Below are 16,067 nucleotides of genomic sequence, written 5' to 3'. Positions count from 1 at the left end.
TTTTTTGTAAAATTATAGTTGTAGTACAATAAGGTAGGCAAGTATGGGGGCACCTACATTTTAAAAGATTTGGAGGTAGGTTGTAGCTTTTTGCTAGTTAACTCACTCAAGCCTAAAACATATTTATTTGTATCTTTCCAGTTCACACCCATACCTTCTTACGGCATCCAGAAGTTTTTGGAGTCTAGTTGGTATAACCAAGTGACTTATCAGCTAATAGCAGGCAATATTAGAAAGGGCAAGGAGTTATTAACAAAATAACACAAATATTGTTAGTGTAGGATGTCCTGCAGTGGAGAAATTTGTCTGTCACTTGCTATTAATATTTAAGCTCATATTTTCATACCTAAGACCCGCATTTTATTGAGGTGTATGGTGTATAACACCCATGTGGGAGACAGGACAATTCACTAAAAATACAGGTTTATATCACACTATACTGGAAATATTACTAGCTGTTAGTAATTATGAAAATAAGCAATATTTCCATATATACTTCAAAAACAAAGTGACTTACAAACTGTTTAATGACATTAGGTGAAACCTTAGATGTTGACTAAAACATTGATATTTGCACTACAAGTTGCTCATCTTGAGAGGTATCCAGTATTTGTTTTCCTAATTATGCAATTAAGCATATGTTTTCATATTTCTGTAAATATCTGAAACATGCATCTGTAGAGGAATGTCTTGGCACGTGAAAGCTTATGTCTGGTTAACACAAATATTTTAACAATATATGTCTAGATTATGCAATTTTCAAAATGTGACAATTGGCTTGTGAAAGTTTAGAAAAAAAATAAGTTGGGGATTGTGTGCATTATAATAGAGTACTTATGGAAAAGACTGTGAATGCACAGACTGTCATCACTGTAAAGAACACTTCTTACTGATAACATTGCTATCTGTGCAGTTTTAATAGCTTTGATTGTTCACAAATTATTTCTATTTGGTTTTCTTATGCTTCTTAAATTTAATTTTAAGGAAATGCTTGAACACAAGACACGTGTAGGCCGATAGAGGTGTCACATTCCATGCCACATAAGTGATAATGACAAGTTTTGTGTACTTAATTATATGTTAGATGGTAGAGAGGAGAATGGTTAGTATAGTTCGCTTGTTAAAGTGCGGAAGAATTAGTTGGAGGTCAGGTACAATGTTGAAACCATCGCTGAAGCATTGAGCAACTTCATAGTTGGGGGTCTTAGGCCCTGGATTTTGTTTTCTGTCTAACAAACTAGTCAGGCCAGAATACACTTGTATAAAGTGATTTAAGGCTTGGGTTGTGACTGATCTAAAGATTATTGAAATAACTATTTTTTGACAAATAAGTGATTTTTACTGATTTTTTTAAATTTATTTTGCTGTTTTATAATTTTGTTATGCAGCGTCAGTGTTTGATTTATGTAGATTGTCGAGTCAGTTTGCCCTGTTTCTACTTCTGACATTATGCAGGGGAGTGCTGTGTAATACAAATCTTTCCAGAAGAGGTAAGAGTCTAACTGAACTGTCAAATTAGAGTTCAAACTCTTTTAAAGTAGTGGTTCTAGAAGAGGAGGCTCTATAGTCAGGCCAGATTTCAGATACGTCTTTTTTTTTGCAGAGAGTACAAAAAAAAAGATCCAAACATATAAACGTTGATTCAGGGCACACACTTTTTAAATTGTCACATGTACTGGTCCTTAAACTTGAATTTGCAAACTATATGCATACTTGAATACTCAGAAGTAGAATATTCCAACCAAGAACTAGCTTAAGCATTTCACACTTCAGCATTTTTCATTAGCTACCTCAAGGAACCAATTAATTGAATGAAACCCAACCAAACCAGCAAGATGTTTATATAAATACGAGAAGATGGTTACCAAGTTCTTCATTTGTAGGCTACATTTAAACTATTTGAAATGCCATAGCTACAGCAAGTTTAGCATAAATAGACAAGCAATGGAAACAAATCACTAAGCTAATCAGTTTTAGGGCAGTTTTGTGAGTATCCCAATGAAAATGACTGGGTCTTGCTTCAAGCATAGTTAGTTGTAATATGGGCCATGCAGAAATATGTGAAGATAAATCTACTTTGTGTAGAACTTAAACAATTCTTGGTCTTAGTTGAAAGCAAGCCAAAATGTCTGCAACTGGTTTAGATGAAAATGTAGCATGGATGATGAACAAAGATGCCCATGGAAAAGAATAATCATGTTAAGAAATGGGACTTGAGAAATGCAATGTTTTAAGCATCTCACTCTGTCGATATGTCTTTCTCTTTACATTTGTTCATCACATGTAGTTAATAGGTCAGCTGTGTCACTTGGTCATTTCAGGGCAGCGGATGTATTATGTTGCTGTTGTGTTTCTGCTTTATGGCAATTCTGCAAGGCACCAGTCAAGTGCAGATCGGCTACTAGCATCTGTTCTGATGGAAAATGCAGGAATCGTTAAGCAACAGGTGGTTGAAAGTGTTGCAGTTAACATCTGATTAGTTGTTCAGTCTGTTCGGTTAAGGACCTGCTTCATGTGATTTTAAATGGGCTATTATATGACTAACATTGAGCAGTTAAGTACTGAGATTCCCAAAGTATTAATCAGTTTGAAAAGCAGATCCTTCACTTTCTTACTATGCAGGGAATGGAGCCCCTGGTATTTTCAAATGGTTGGGATGAAAATATAGCATGGATTAGACTGAATAGTCTTACTGTGAATTAATTTATTCCCTGGACAATTGAATGTTTTTGACTCAGTCTCTGGCTTCCTGGGTGTGAATTAAGAGACTTTACAGTTAAAATATCATGTAGTTAGTCATATGCTGATTGTTTGTAAGCATTCCCTTCCTATCCCTAATAAGCATAAAATATTTTCCCTGATGTTCTTATGAATAAAATGTCTTCTTTCAATGATCTGTAATAATTTTATCTTGGCCAATGATCAGACATTTTATTTGCAATTTCTCTGGTTGTTTAGCAGAGATTGTAAATTAAACTAATCAGCCACTTTTTTTTTATCAGTCCCTGGGATTCAATAAAGCAATTTTACCATGCCAGAATAGTGTAGCAGCTTCTGCATGGAATATGGCCGCTGAGCGATTCAGTAAACAAGGTTGGGGGCATGCACGAGCTTTCCAGCATTATTCTGGCACAGACACCACTGAATAATGCTAATTACCTAATTTGCTGGTGAAAACCATGCAAATGAGGTAAATTAGCGATTCAGTAAGCAGGCAGGCATCCGTGTCAGAGCAGTGTCCGTTGCAGAATTGTATTCGGTTACTAATCATGTACATGTCTGCAAAAATCAAAACGGGGGCATGACATCTCAAAGTACAGCATATATTATGACCATTAGAAATACCAATGGCCAAAAATATGGCCATTGGCATGGAAAACAGTTGCAAAATTATAATAAATAAAAAAAAAATTTTTTTGGCCAATGTCTGCTATTTAAGTGTAGTGCAGCGGCACGCAAACGAGATCATGCAAAAAATTTAAAAAAATGTGAAAAGACAATTTTAAGTGAAATCTGCATTTTGCCATTATAGTGGGTAGCATGCAGAACCAAAACAATAACAGGTAACACTGGTTGCTAAGCAGAAAGGCTCCGGTGTAGTGGTGTAACAAGGGACTAAGGCAGTGGGGTATGCAGATGAGCTAAATTAATTGAATAGCAAAATGGGAGACCATGTCCACCTGCACCTAACAGTGTAGGAGCTATAATGCTGCAATGTAAGCAGGAGAAGAAGCTGACATGAAAAGGGTGTGTGTCATGCTTGGTGTAAGCACATTGGAGCTCTGCTGCCTCTATTTGCGTATAGCTAAGCATAGCTAGGCAAGGGGGTGTGTCTGAGCTAGTTCAAGAAATGCTGAGTGTGTTCGCATCCCTGCGAGGGTCCTTGCTGTACAAAACTGTTTTCTATAGCTGCAATGGTTTGTGCGATGCACCATGGGGCGTAAACACAAGGGAAACATGAAAAAAACAACAGGAGCCAGCAGAAGTGTTTACATTTGAGCAGCGGGTGTGGGCGGTGCGCCACAGGGCTTAGAAGGGGCAGACATGGGATGAGAAAAAAGGGGAAATAGCAGAATAAAGGCACTTGAGTACAAATAATATAGCTGGCAGGTGGAATATATCATAGCCAGCCAATGACACAGGCAGCATCTGCAGCACAACAGTATAAACTATGCAAACACTTTTCAGTCTGGTTTTCCTACAAACTCTGCACTATTGGTGTACACATTTGGGAGAATTTTAACTGACAAAATGTTAGGAGCTGCTGTTGCTTGTTGGGAGGTAGCCTAATGGTTAATGTGTTTGCCTTGCAAACACAAGGTGCAGGGTTTGAGTCACACAGGATATAATTGGCTAGGCTTAAAATGGCTCGCAAGGGCAGTTAGCTTAGTAGTAATCTATGAACCTATGAGCCTATACATCAGTATGTGCTAAAGGCTGAAGGTGCTGAAGAAGATAATGCTGACACCACCCCAGACTGAGGAGAAGGAGAATAGTGTTTAGACCCAGGGTATCCTACCAGGGGCTACATGATCTGGAGATACTAGAGCACTACAGGGTGGACAGGGACATACTTCAGCAACTCATCGAGCTGTGCTGGCCTCTTTTTAGACCCAGAGCCAAAAGAGGGGAACCCATCCCAGGGGATAACCAAGGTATGTGTAGCCTTAAGAATACTAGCTACAGGTACTTTCCAAAGATCTACTAGGGACATCATGGGGGTCTCACAGGCATCTTCATCCAGGGTACTCCACCAGTTCTTGTATGCCATGCTACCACATGCTGTGAGCATATTTACTTCCCCAGAACCCCTTAGAAGAGGATAAGCAATATGTGCCTCTTCCACCATGTAGCAGACTACCTTGAGGTACTGGGTGCCTTAGACTGCACGCACATCCATATGAAAACACCACCCGGTGAAAAGGGTAGGGTCTACGTAAACCACAAGTGCTTTCACTCCATCATCTTCCAGGTCATGTGCAATGCCTATGGCATTAACATGAATGTGTGTGCTGGCAGCCCTGGGAGCTATCATGACTCCCACATCTGGCATTCCTCACAGCTGTACCAGGGATTTTCCGGGGGGGACATCCCATATGGCCATCTGATGGGGGATGCTGACTATGCAATGGAGCCCTGGATGATAACACCCATCAGAAATGCACACACATGTAGTCAAGAATGCCTTAATGAGACACTTGCACAAACCAGGATCATTATAGAGCATGTGTTTGGGATGCACATGTCATGGTTCCATGGCCTTGACATATCTGGTGGAGCCCTGCAGTACTCTCCAGCTACATGTGCACACATGTTCATAGTATGTGCCATGCTACACAATATGATCCTATGAAAACATCTGCAGCAGGAATAGCATGGGGAAGGGCCACACAGCCCCCCCACCATTGCAAAGGTCCCCACAGGCACAGAGGGACTCGGAGGAAGAACCCCCTGAGCCAGCTCCTGTAGGCAGACGGAGGTGTGCTCAGTATGCCCTGGCCTTGAAAAAGAGGCAATGCATAGCACACACACTGAAACTGTAGGGACCCAGGGACTGAACCTCTCTCTGACTCGCACACACAGTAAAATGGATGCCACACACATCACACTATTTGTACCTTACCATGTATAGGCAGTGTACGGCATGCATCTGACATAGGCAGTCCTCAAGCACTGTCCTCACAACTGCCACAGGTACAAGGTAAGTCAGTCTTCTTAACAATAAATGAATGGAGTAGTATGTTCTGGTAGCATATCTATGGTATCACAGCATGCATGCCAGGGAATGGTGTGGCCTACTGGGATAGCAGAAGACAACTGACAGCTATGTGGGACACCAGAAAATGTTTTCCTAAAATGGGCTTCCCCACACTATGCAGTAGTACTCAAGGTGACAAATCCCACTGCAGTATATGCAGGGGGGTGGCAACTAACTGGTGGGTCATAGGTCACAGACATGGATGTGGGGGTCCCATACGCACCCCTCAGCCTCACCCAGCAAGTCAGCTGTAGAAAACGATAAAGAAATGTCTGGCAAAGGCCCACAAATGGGGACAGTGATGAAATACCACCCTACAGACTTACACAATGATAGCACAGCAGGTCTTGCAGTTGCAGTAAGGCTCTGAAGAAGTCTGAAACTCAAATGTATGCCATTACAATCTGACCTGTGGTCTTTAGTGATATGTCTCTATTCTCCAAGACAGGGCACAATACTATGCTAAATGGAACCAAAATGTAAAGCAAATATCAGCACAGGCTGTGCAAATGTGTACAGTTGACAGGTGTGCCCCCCACCTGTATTCCCATAGAAATGCAGTAAAATGTATGTTTTTAGGGAAATAGCAGCAGAGCACACATTGCCAGGGCTGTCCCAATCAACATGATAACTTGTTTCATGTCCACAATATGCAGGAGTCAATGAGCTATGTATATGTGTGGTAAATACTGTCAGGATGTGGCCAGCACTTACCCCTGGCTGTTGTGTCGTAGTGGCCAAGGTAGAGTACTGTGGCTGATAGGGCCATGTTCCAAGAACTGCAGTGCCAACTATTCTGCATGTCAGCTACACCTAGAGTAGGAGTTGTACACACTGTCCAGACATCAATATATGTTATTGCAGGAAAGCTGGACAGGTCATGGACAGGGGGCCACACATATGGACAGTAAACAGCTTGGAGTAACTTACACAGTGCCTACCGTACCTCTCAAATGTACAGACCTATTGCAGAATGTCCAGAAGTTTGCATCATATTTGTGGTCTGTGTATCATGAAATAGTGGTTGTCTGGCAATTCTTTGGCAAATCACGTAAGACTAAGGTCACAAAATAATGACAGATTGTAGTGTTAGACTTCATACCCTGTAGAAAAATGCATGCTAATGCAAAATGTGTAATTGAATAACATTTCTATGTTTGTAAGGGCAATACTTAAAAATGTCCCCTATATTTATGCCTTTGTTCCCAATTACTTATGACTTTGTCTGGATGTTTGGCTCTCAGAAGTTGAGAGGTATGGTGCCTAGTAGGACAGCAGGTACCTGAAGGTCAGTGTACTACTAGTTTATAAAAGGTTGCCACATTTCTCTGTCAGCACTGAGAACATGTCACTGGCCAATAGCCATACCCCTGGAATAACACAGGTTGTCACAGAAGGAGCACAAGTATGCCTTGTATATCTGTTCTACCTGTCCTAACATTACATTTGCCTTTCAACTATTTGCAAAACAAGAAAGGGTCATGTCAAAACAGCAATGGCAGACAGTGGAGAAGCAGACATCATACCCATAAGAGCAAACAAGCAATTACCAAACCAAACTCCCAACTGTCTATGTTTGGCAAAACATTATTAACACCCTGTCTTCATGTGTGGACCTTTGTCTGACTGTCATATTTGGGCATGTCCAGATGTCAGTCTGTGACAGTATGACAGCTTGGCCCACATGTAGCCTCATAATAATATACAGCAACACAAACCATCTAAGGACCACAGCAAATGGAGTGGTGCAATGATGTACAACCTGCTAAATAGGTACACTCAGAGGTGTGAAGTCCACAACCTTGTGTGTGATGTAATGGCATTTACCCTGCTCACATCAGAATTACAAATACATAACAGCAGCCACTGTGGGCAAAGCCTGTGACTGGACTACAGAAGGACAAAGAGACACACATAAAGGGAAGGGGAACCACTGGCCAGACAAATGGAGAATGTGCACACCAGAACAAATTGTGCAGTAACATGGGTGCCATGCAGTATATGGAGTCAGTAAACATCACCTGCAAATACACAACACACACCCATGTAAGTGGAGGTCTACAACAAAACAAAAACCCAAACAATGGACACCTCAGAAGCAAAAACACATGTAAACTCCACAAACCTACACACCACAGACAATGTCGACTTCACACACCAGGGTCTTGCAAACACTAAGGCCGTACCCCAAACACCTACCCTACACAGATAGGGTCTACTTTAGATAAACAAAAACACAATCTCTCGAACGCTTATATGAGCGAATAATCATAACATTGGAAGTGGTATTTTGGGATTGCAATACAGTGAAGAGTGTGATATTTGCCCTTTCCTCACTGTAGTGCGACCTTGGAGTAGGAATATATATTTAGCGGGGGGGGCACAGCCCCCCCCCTCAATACCAGTTTTGATGTTATGATTATTCACTCATATGAGCGTTTGACAGATTGCATTTTCGTTTATCTGACATAGACCCCACAGATAGACTAACAGCACTGTCCCTCTACGCCATTCCATACAGACTCTGCTGAGGTGACCCCTGTCTGGCATACAAAGCAATCCAGACCCTGCCTTGATGGGACTGTTGCACATCTAGAACTCAAGGCCCGCTCCATCAACGTGTAGGTGCAGCATCAACCTGGGTTGTGATATCAGTACGGCTTGTCGGTGTAACAGATGTGTGCACCGCACACTCCCCCATATGTGGAATACACTCCCTGTCAACAACAAGCCAAGCGTCTCAATACCCCTAGTGATGTGCTCCCTGTATAAGTGCATGGGAAACACAAAATACAGTCCTGTGATACCACCTGTGTCCCTACTGGACAGGGGCGCTGTGTGCTGACATGTCATAACAAGGGCTACACTCTCATCTGCATGGGTTATAAGAGCTTCAGGGCCAATACCCTACTAACATCATAGCAACCTATCAGCCTATACACAGCTGTCTGTCAGTGGTTCACCACATTACTCTGTACTGCTCTGCCACTGACATACCTGGAAGTCACAGTGCTATGTGGAATATACTACACATATAATGGACATTTCTGCGCAGTAGAATGCACCCTATACCCACACTCATACCTCTCAATCTCTGACAGCAAGACAGCTGGACAAGGTCATAAATAAAAGTGGGGCAAAGGCCCAATGATAGGCACATGTTGTAAATATTGCCCTTACATACTGAGAAAGTTGGCAGAATAATGGGTTTTGCATTAGCAGGAATTGTCTGAAGATTATGAAGTCTCAAACACTAATGTCTGTCATTATTTTGTAACGTCAGTCTTCAATTATATGCAACTAACTTGCAATAAAAACACAAGTTTATGCAGACTGGATAAAACATCTAGACAAACACCTGGACAACTGTCAAAAACTGTACAGTTGAGAGGTATGGGGCCCACACCAGGATATGACTTTTCAAGTAAGAAGAATGCCACACAAGCGGGAGATCCCCAGTCAGTATATCACTAAGTTGCTGGACTGTTTATACAGCTTCATCAGCTGAAGCCACACCTCTCAACTGGCCTTTTTTGGCAAGAATGTATATAGTCAGGCTCATAATATTGGTCTGTGCATTATACATCTTGTATTCCTCTGATAAAGCACTGTGATGATCTGAGGATGTCTGTCACTAGCTAATGATGCAATACATTCCAGTCGCAGACTTCAGATATGTCAGAAAATGTCTTCTAAAACAAACCCAGTACCTCTAGCAAATTCCTGTTTACTTTTGAGAGGTATGGCTGTAGCACACAAAACCCTGGACCAGAGTACAACTATCTCTGAAATGGAGTCCTATTCTCACTATAGAAGGTCATACTGGGCATGCTTCTACACTTAGAATCACAGGCCATGTCAGAACCCACATCGGACTATATAACTGTATTGTGCATATATGTCTTTACATACAGACAGCTATGTACACCTTAACTGTCCCTACACACACTGATCAGACAGGATTACCATAAGCTAGCTGTAGGTGGCCCATATGTGATATATCTGCATCTGTTACATGTGATACACAGACATATATATGGGCAACAGATAATATGTCAAGCATACACATTCACAGACGGGGAAGAGAGAGACAAGCAGTGATAGAGAGAGAAACAGAGGAACACACAGAGAGTGAGTCATACACAGGGATACCCTGAATAGCATAGAGTGATGTCCTGCTGAGGACAGTGGCATACCATTTCTAACCAGTTGCGCATGCCAGCATGAAGGTGAGATCCATTGTGTAATAGTACTGAGGTGGGGGTTATAATATCACATCACCTGCCTTTGTGTGTGTGTGTGTGTGTGTGTGTGTGTGTGTGTGTGTGTGTGTGTGTGTGTGTGTGTGTGTGTGTGTGTCTGTAGGTTTAAATATTAGGAGGTCGTTCTCACTCAGTACACTTCCCATTGCTCTACTTCACAAGATCTGCTGCTGTCACTCACATTAGAAGTATTATTGGACAACTGTCAGCCCTATAAGCTCTGTAGCACATGCAATAACTATGTAACACTGTAGTACAACTATGTAGTACAAATATCTACATAGGTAGGTGTTCTAATCTCACTCCTTGCTAATGTAAGTGTGTGTGTGTTTCTTTGTAGGTGAAGCAGTTTTAAACCATTCCCAACCACTACACTTCCTAATGCCCTACTTTAGCAGTCCTGCTGATGTCATTCCCCTCAGAGGTACCTTTGGACAATCCTCAGCCATATAAGCTCTGTAATGCATGCCATAACTATGTAACAGTATAGTAAAAATAACTAGATAAACAGCTGTTCTATTCCAAGTTCTGGCAAATGTGTGTGTGTACAAGTGTGTGTAAGTGTGTATGTTTGTAGGATGAAGCATTTTGAGGACTTTTCCACCCAGTACACTCCCCAGTGCCCTACTTTAGCAGTCCTGCTGATGTCATTCACCTTAGAAGTACCTTTGAGCATTTGTCAGCCCCATAATCTCTGTAGCGCATGTAATAACTGCATGACACTACAGTACAAATAGCTAGATAAGCAGGGGTTCTGTTCCCAGTTCTGGCAAATGATTGTGTGCCCAAGTGTTTGTAAGTGTGTATGTTTGTAGGATGAAATATTTTGAGGACTTTTCCACCCACAACACTTCCCAGTGCCCTACTTTAGCAGTCCTGCTGATGTCATTCACCTTAGAAGTACGTTTGGGCACTTGTCAGCCCTATAAGCTCTGTAGAGCATACGAAAATTGTGTAACTCTGTAGTACAAATAACTAGATAGGTATGGATTCTAATCCCAGTCCTGGTAAATGTAAGTGTGTGTGTGTGTGTGTGTGTGTGTGTGTGTGTGTGTGTGTGTGTGTGTGTGTGTGTGTGTGTGAGGGTGTGTGTGTGTGTGTTTCTTTGTAGGTGAAACAGTTTTAGTCCCATTTCCAACTACTACACTTCCTTGTACCCTACTTTACCAGTCCTGCTAATGCCATTCCCCTCAGAAGTACCTTTGGACAGCCCTCAGCCATATAAGCTCAGTGGTGCATGCAATAACTATGTAACAGTATAGTACAAATAACTAGATAGGCAAGGGTTCTACTCTCAGGTCTGGAAAATGTGTGTGTGTGTGTGTGTGTGTGTGTGTGTGTGTGTGTGTGTGTGTGCACGCACGTGTGTGGGTATTTGTGTGTAAATGTAGGTACAAGAGTTTGTAAGTGTGTATGTTTGTAGGAAGAAGTGTTTTAAGGACATTCCCACCAACAACACTTCCCAGTGCCCTATTTTAGCAGTCCTGCTGAAGTCATTCCCCTTAGAAGTACCTTTGGACAGCACTTAGCCCTATAAGCTTTGTTGCACGTGTAATAACTAAGTAACAATATAGTACAGATAACAAGATAGACAGGGGTTCTACACTCACTTGTGGCAAGTGTGTGTGTGAAGGTGTTTGTAAGTGTGTATGTTTGTAGGTTAATGTATTTTGATGCCCTTCCCACCCAGTATATTTCCCATTGCCATACTTTACAAGGGGTCCTGATGTAATTCACCTTAGACATACATCCAACCTCTCTTTTGCACTTTGGAATTATTTTCACCTTAGACATACCTTGCAACAGTGTTAAATCCTATAAGCTCCATGGCACATGTGATAACTGTGTAGCACTGTAGTGCACATAACTAGATAGGTAGGGGCTCTAAACTCAATACTGGCAAGTGTGTGTGTGTGTGTGTGTGTGTGTGTGTGTGTGTGTGTGTGTGTGTGTGTGTGTGAATCACATCATCCCTGTGTGTGTGTGTTTGGGTGAGAATCATATGCTCTGGGGGTGTGGGTTATACCATTTTGAGGCATGTACCGCCCAGTACACATCCCATTGCCCTGCTCTACAAGGCCTACTGATGTCATTCACCTTAGATGTATCCATATATGCACTTGTAAGCCCTTTAAGCTCTGTGGCATGTGCAATAACTACGTAATATTGTAGTGGAAATAATTAGATAGGTAAGGATTCTAATCTCAATATTGACAACTATAGTAGTGTGTGGGAAGCATATCCTCTGTGGCTGTTGTGTTTGTAGGTTATACCATTTTAAGGCCTGTTGATCCCCTACCCATGACATTATTTTGTAGAGCCTGTTAATGGCGTCTGCCTCACATGCACCATGTAACACTATACAGCCCATACCAGTCATCTGTACAGATGTATATGGAATATCCACATGTTTGCAACCTATATCTGGTCTGTGTCCCCTAACAATGAATATTCCTGTGATATCATTGCCAACTATGTCACAGTTACTGTAGTGTTACAAATGCTAGCATCAGACATCGTATCTGACTGACACATCATGCTGATACAAAGTCTGTCACTCTATCACTTGTGCAGATTTGTAGGAGCAGTAGATGAGACTAATCACTATGTTTGGTGCGTTATCCCACCATCCATGAAGGCATTCACAAGATTACCTGTTGTAAGAGGCTGTGTGTTATGTCCCAAGCATATAATCTATGTGGAGCATGTCATGTGTACGCAGCACTATAGTACATACAAGTGAATATGTAGGATTACTAATATGTCTACTGGCAACTGTGTATATGCTTCTGTATGCACAGTGCATGTGGCTGTCTTTAGTGTGTGTATGTGATGGCTATACCACTTTGTATGCCTCTTCCACCCTGTGAACTCCCCCATTGTCAACCTAGTGTCAGCCCATAGTGATGTCATCCACAGTACAAGCACAGTTATACTTTTTCTTACACCAAGCCATTGTGGTGCATGCAATGGTCATATCTCTGTGCATTGTACATTAATAGATGGGTATGTCATCTACTCTGAGAAGTGTCACCTCTATGTGCATGTGTGTTTCAGTGCATGTCCCAATGCAGTGGTGTGTGAGTGTGTGAGAGAGAGTGTGTGTGTGTGTGTGTGTGTGTGTGTGTGTGTGTGTGTGTGTGTGTGTGTGTGTGTGTGTGTCAGGTGGCTCTAACATGTTAAGGGCTTCTGAGCCCACCATTGGCAATCTTAACAGCCCCTGCAATTGTCACCCACTTGAATAGTAGTGGCAGACACTTCCACACTACAATACTGCTGTGCTATTTGTGTTATGTATCTAGTGCTATCATTCATAAGACTCTGCAGGTAGGGGCTGTGTTCAGCCCTTCATCAGCTACCCCATGTACAGGACTATGACTCTGTGTGCACTACCAGCACGAAAGGCCAGACATGCATATGAGATAGCAGACACACATGCTGGTGATTGTCAGGTTAGACAAACACAGGCTGACTTGTGTCAGGAATACATACCCCAAACTTGTCATACACAATACCAGGCATACTCTCATCAACTGCATGATGGTTGAGTGGATGGGACAGAAATGGCAGGGGCAACAGGTGCTGATAGCTGAATCTGTTGCAGTTAGATTAATGGCTAAACTCATGAGGGACCTAGTTCCAGTACTCAAGTAAACTCCTCTGTGTGTGTGAGCCTGCAGTCCTACAGAACACCCAAGTGACATGTATGAATGCTAGAGGGCTGTGTCAAGGGTATGTATGCAAGGTCACACTGGCTGCCACAATTGCCCCTCACACACTGTTGCACGCAAACACACCTGGTAAACATGTACATATACAGCTGGACCTTGGCTATGAAAAGGTCACTGTGTTTTCACTCTGCCTTACTCATCATTGCTACTGCCAGCAGGCCCACAGCCTGCAGACACAAAGACACTTGGAACACAAACAGAATACAGTACATTATACTACAGTCAGTCAGCAGTACTAACAGGAATAGTGCATCATGGCTAACAAGGTACATACACTTCAATGTGTACCCATAACTATTGCCAGCAGCATTACTTTGCTACACTGTACTATAGTCACCCTGTGCATCAGACCCATATGAGCATGTCCATGCATCGATGGTATGGATAACAGGGTTGTGGCACAAGTATCATCACATGTTCAGGGTGTGGTGTTGGATTGCCAGTGGCCTAGGCTGGGCCATATGGCTGACATCATGTGAGTGTGTATGTCAGGAGGGTTGATGTTCAACTGGGCCGTGCAGAGGAGCTGTGCATGTCTGGTAGTAACCAGCCTGTGATAGGGATGTGTGAGTGTTTGTCTGCACACCATCAAGTCATGTGGATGCCCGACACAGGACTATGTTGGACAGCTGTGGACCATACATGGCAGGATCTACGCTTCACCATCTCCTGGCAGGGACATGGGAACTGGTACTGCCAGGAGTCTCACTGGCACCACCAAGCCCAAGGACAGATGCAGTACTACTCCCCAATGGTGACTGATGTCTGCTGGATCCGTATCCCTGATGGGACTGGCCGGGACAACATGCTTATGGCCTTCTCCAGTGTGTTGTGGATAGCACCCTTCCTTTTGTAGTGCTGCTGGTACTGCCACTGAGGGACTGTGAATGTGCATGGCAACATGGGTTTTCAGCTGATCGTGTTGCTAACCTACGTCTAACTGGCCGATGCCCTACTTGCACCACATGTTCAAGCACAGACATTGCACAGTTGAGCAGTGACAATATCTCATCCCACTGTCTATCCACAACATCAGAAGATGACGTATGCATTACAAATGCCCTGGTGGTCATCATGCATGGCAGGAAGTGCTGCATTCATGACCTTGAGCATCTGTCTGGTGTTGTAGTCAGTACGCACCTATGCCTCCATGATGGACCGTAACATGCATCTGGTGGCACCTGCTGTGGCACTTGTGACAGGGGCTTGATGGGCAGCAGTCCTCCATTGAGCACCCCCTTTCCATCTGCCTGGTGTGACCTTGCCTGCTCTGTGCCTATGGCTGGTGTCTACACTCACACTTGCCATAGTCAACACACTAGCCTGTTCCATGCCACCACCCTCCAACTGTCCATTATCCATGGCTGCTGGGGACTGGGTATGTGCAGGCATACTGACTGTGTGCGGGGACATGGTGGGTGAAAGTGGGATACCAAACAAGGGCACAGATTCAGGCCCCAACAACCCCACCTGTGCCTCACTATGACCACCATCATCATGGGAGTCTGCTAAGACACTGACATCAGGTTGTGAGGGGAAGAGACACCAACCCCCATGTTCACTTGTGAGGGGAAGAAAACATATGTAAATTAATATCATGCGGTATTATGTTTGCTGATATAGACACACACACACACACACACACACACACACACACACACACACACACACACACACACACACAAACACTCCTGGTTAAGTCTGGCACAGCTTTGACACCTATGGGGCCTTTAGGTCAGACCTTTCGGTAGTTCTGTCTGCCACAATCCATCTCTATCACAGCTACTGTAAGGCCAACAACAAAAAGTAACAAATCCTACTGTGTGATGGGCCTATTAGCAGAATGTTAATTGTGACAAAGACCAAGGCTATTGGAGTGAACTATACAGTGTCACCAAGTGCATATGCAAGTACTGTAAGAGCTGACTTACTGCTATACAGACAACACATAATGATAAGGTGTAAAGATATGTGATGATAACTATTGAGGGAACAAGAGTATACACTATCACTGCACTACCTACACAGTTCAGACTCACAGGGATTCATTTCAGACAACATTGCAGGACAGTCTGCAATACATACAGGAAACATGTAACATACTAGGTGCATAGCCTCATAAGATAATACCAGGCTATTGGCCCTGATACCCTCATAAGCCTAGCCCAGACTTTTGCCCATGTCCATTCAAAGCCAGCACCTGTTTCCCCTGTCCAGCTGGGACACACGTGGGATCCCAGGGGTGTCTTGTCCATTTTCCATGCAGTCTTCCAGCTTCTTCTTCAAGAGGGCTATACATGTACGCTGCTAGACATG

Source organism: Protopterus annectens, chromosome 8.part0 (assembly GCF_019279795.1).
Source record: "Protopterus annectens isolate FY-2018-M chromosome 8.part0, PAN1.0, whole genome shotgun sequence".
Taxonomy (NCBI): domain Eukaryota; kingdom Metazoa; phylum Chordata; order Ceratodontiformes; family Protopteridae; genus Protopterus; species Protopterus annectens.
Note: the sequence above shows the minus strand (reverse complement) of the source record.